The sequence below is a fragment of the Lepisosteus oculatus genome, chromosome 8 (genome assembly GCF_040954835.1).
Source record: "Lepisosteus oculatus isolate fLepOcu1 chromosome 8, fLepOcu1.hap2, whole genome shotgun sequence".
Lineage (NCBI taxonomy): Eukaryota > Metazoa > Chordata > Actinopteri > Semionotiformes > Lepisosteidae > Lepisosteus > Lepisosteus oculatus.
This window is the reverse complement of record NC_090703.1, coordinates 46,226,395-46,230,851: the sequence shown is the minus strand read 5'-3', so window position 1 is coordinate 46,230,851 and position 4,457 is coordinate 46,226,395.

Sequence of the window (4,457 nt, the reverse complement as noted above, 5' to 3'; positions counted from 1 at the left end):
AGAGGATGGGGGGGAGGGTTAGTAAGTGGTTTTGCAGCAGAAAGATTAATAGGCGTCTTCATGCAACATCAGTGGTTTCCAGCTGTAATTAAGCACACAACTGTTGCAAGCACTCCCCTACCCACTACGTGCCCCTGGGCAGTGGTGGGAGAACAGGGCCATTAATGACTTGTGAAGGGGACGTCTATGCAGAACAACACCACAGATGCTTTCACCATCCCAAGGGCAGCAGCTGTGTTTTCCAAGCCAGCTCCTTATCAGAATCGCAGTCTTAATAGGAGAAATGGGCATGTCATCCAGTTCCACAGGGGACCTCTGCTCTGGGCTCGGTGCAGAATGCAGGCGGGGTAACTGTTGTTGATCTTGACAGGTTAGCCGTGGTACAGAGGTGGAGGGAGAGGCCAGCGCACAGCAGCGGCTCACTCAGTAATGAAAGCCACTTGGTGATCTGTGCAGAACCGTCATAGAGTTCACAGAGTCGCAGAGCAGCTCGGTGAAGCTTGGTAGAAAGATGTAGAGGGTCTGCTCTTTTAACAAACTCCACTGTTTTCAACGGCCTTTTATAATCCAAGCATGGTCCCGATCAACCTCTTGTGTTACCCTAAATGTCACGTTTAAGACAGGGAAGTAGCATGTAAAAAGACACACAGGTATGGGAATATTTTAAACCGCCAACACCTGTATTCTGATGTCCAGCTGTCCAGGAGAATCACACACTTTCCAGTCTGTCCCTGCCAGAGTCAAACAATAGGTGTGCTGCCTGCTTTAGCAAAGTAAGGTGCTAAGCTTAACATAATTCGACAGCAGAACGGTACACCCCTGCTAACCCTCATCTAGGCAAAACAACAAAGAGTGCTGCTCAGAGAGGTCATGTTGAGTCTGTGAAATAGAGGTCAGGATTTTTCCATCTTACAACTGCTAGCTGAGGGTGAGGGTGCCCACTGTTTCATCTGTGCCCCAGGCAGCGAAAATAATCAATGAGTCACTTTAGCAGGGTCTAGCCTTACAGCAATGTCCAACAATGTCTAGTACAAAACCACAGGAAATGCATGGTAGATGATGCAATAGTATGCTCACTTACTGCAGTAAACCTTTGAAATGGTACAGCACGGAGGTCTATTGGAAGGTAGAGAGATCTATTTTGTCTAGACCTGAAGATGACAGTCTTATAGTTATCAAAGGGAGAACAGAAACTGCCCATAAAGGACTCTGAAATGAACACTGAAATATTTGCTAATATAAACCCAGGCCTGGTTTAGAAACTAGTATAAAAGGCAAAGGGAGAAATCAAAGCAGTCTGGGTTCACACTTCAGAGTTTAATAGCCTGTCAAGGTGATGGATACAACAGACCTCGATGCACCTGGGGGCTCAGGAGTTCTGAAACACTGAGGAGCCAACAAACCTGCGTGCTGGAGCTGCAAGCACTACAGACTGCTAGCGAAGAGAACATCGAGACGGCAACAAAACAAAAACATGCTTCTCCAACGGCATCCTGTTTGTCTTGGGCCTGACAGGTCTGATCTGATCAGGGCAGAGAGCAAGCACCGGGGAAAGAAGCCGCAGTGCCGCTAATTGGGCTGTGAAGCCCAGGCAGAGGCGGGACTGTTTATTCTGCAAAAAGAGCTGCAAAACACCTGTCAGGTTCAATAAGGCAGCCTGCGACTCTCCTCAGCTCAACGCACTGCAGGAGCTCTGCACCTTAACGCGGAAAATGAAACGGATCATGTAAGCGATCTGGCAGCAGGACGCCAAACTCCCGAACGAGCAGCGACTTCCTGGCTAATCAACTCAGTGTCTCCGCTCATTAAGACTGGCGCCAACCGTGGAACTTTTCTGCGAGCCGGGGTAATTGGGGCGGCTCGTTTTCTGGTTTGAAGCAAATGCTCATCCCACACTCAACTCCATGGTGCACCAGATGGCTACAGAGCCGGGCTGCGGACTGCAGTTCCTGCTCCCTCGTCCGCCTGTGGCCGGTGTGAGAGTCCATTGGAAACACTGGAAGTCTAGTGGCAGGAACGCATCTGGACCTCTTCTCCTCTGGCCCCTTAATGCTGGCCTGCAGCGAGAGGCCTCTGAAATACCGGAATCGGTCCAGAAATCTTCAGCAGCAGCACAGCCAGACAGTGAAATCACATGAATGGTTGCAGCCGAGAGCTGGAGACAGCTCACCAATCCGGATCGATATGCTGCAAGTACCTGGATTCTACCAAGCTACAGATCCCTGGAAATCTACCCCACCTCTGGGTGGATTTCTGGCCAGCGTCCCATGTCCTGGGAGTTTTGCATGCAATTGGATAGAATCACTGAGGGTCTGCGCCCCTCTCACATGCATCTTGGAAGTCGCCCTATATCTCCCCCAGGAAGCTTGTACTTTGAGCCGCCATTCGAAAATATACCGATCTCCCTTCTCCACCTCTCTACCAGGGTGTCAAACCACCAGGGAAGAAAAACAAATGTTTTCAAGTCGAGCTATTTTTGGAAGAGGCTCAATTTGTCCTTTATCAAGCCTGTCCTCTACGTCACTACCCTCTCGTTAACCCACTATAACATAGGCATGGGACTCATGCCACTCCCTCAGGGGCACAAACAAATTGGAGAGAAAAGCTGGGTACCAGTCATGAGGCACACAGGAGCACCGTAAGAACACAGCTACAAAGGAGAGGCGGTCTGTCCAATCAGGCTCAAGCAGTTAACTGCTTTTTGAACCCAGAACTTCACTTCAGTCAGTTCTTAATGATCGCAGCCGGCCAACAGCAGTAGCAAAGGTAGGTTTATTGCAGACCTGCTCGAGTTTGAAAGCGAAGAAACGCATCTTGTTCTCAGTACTGCTCCTAATTTCCACTTGTGCCACAAGATGCACGTTTCATCGCTGAGCCTGAGGCAGACCCTGGGAGACTGCTGCCGCGAGCTGTGGACACGAGAGGTTCTCGAATCAATAAGCTACTAAGCTTTCAGCCCTTCAGTCTTTACATTAGGAAAAGTGTCATGTCTCAGCTCTGGCACGATTAACTTTCAAATAGATGCCTGCTTGCTTATTAACATTGCTACACTGGGACCCAGAGCATTATTTTCTAAAGGCAATATGGTCAACAGACCTACGTGGTTTTTAGACTCCAGATGTCAAACATTTTAATCAGGTCAGTAAAGCACATTTATACTGGCATGCGAGTGCACACAGACACATAGACCTGTGCTTAACTGCTTCCATATCCCTGCCGCCTCAGCCTTCTAAAGATCCGTGCTTCAGCAGAGACGGACCCCTGGGTTTCTGCCATGGCAGGGCTCAGTTAGCCTGCAGGGCCTGTCAGTTAAAGTGCCAGAGGGCTCAGAAGCTTGCTCCCCACCTCGGCCTTGCTGATCATCAGCTGGGGGCTCTGTGTGATGAAACGGGCTGCTGTGCTTGTGAAGAATGAGCCTGAAGACCTTTCTCGCAGGGAGGAGAGAGCAGCTCCCCCCAGCCCTAGGCCAGCTAAGCTTCAGTCGCCAGCCTCAGAGCAGTGAAAGCAGAAGAAAAGGGTCAGCCTGGGGAATGGAAGATCAAGAACGGAGGGAGAACAGAAGAGAAGCAAGAACGCAGCACAGAAAGCCCAGTTCTGTAATGTTTCAGCAACACTGCTAGCAAAGCAATCAATCGGGGGGAAAAAGGAAAAACGCTTCATAATACTTAAAGCATTAGTCACATAGATGTAAAGGTCATATAAATCTTCCTGTGATATTAATCCATTGATTTTGTGCTGTTGCCAGAACCAATGAAGCATAAATATATAAAAATAACAGCTCTCCAGTCAAACAGTGTCGAGCCCAGCAAAGCTTCCTGATGTAACAATGCAAAACACTTTGGACTGCAACATCCCTAGCAAGACAGTCCAGAGGAAGCCGCAGGCCCTACTGAAGCACACAGGGGCCCAGGGGCAGAAGCAGGAGACTTAACGGAAAGGCTGAGTAGGAATACACATGGCTTAAAGCATGGGCAGTTCATTTAATTTCCCTGAAGGTCAAGCTCGTCAATGATGATCTAAGCCACGTTCCACAGCAGGGCAAGGAAAATGAAAAACATACATTTTGTGTGGCTTGGAAACGCAAGATCAGCTGCCTGGTCTGTCAAGTGAAAGGACCAAGGTGAGAAAAAGGACATCCTACTTAAAACATGGCCCTTCCTCCTCCCTATGCATACTACTGCCCTCCCGATTTTCTACTGCTGGAGCTAGGACACCTTTACAAGACCCCCACATAAAGGCCACCATCTCCAAGGCCACTACATTTACACTCAAGCCAGCAGGGAACAGCAATTCACAAGAGAGGCTTTAAAGCTCAAAACAATAGCTAAGAAATAAGAAGTTCTCTGTTGCCATCTGCTGGGAAAAGAAAGCATTACAATGACCGTTGCACAGCCCAGCTGTTTATAAAACCAAAGATACCCTCTAATTCGCCTGTCTTTTCCCTATTACAGCAAAAA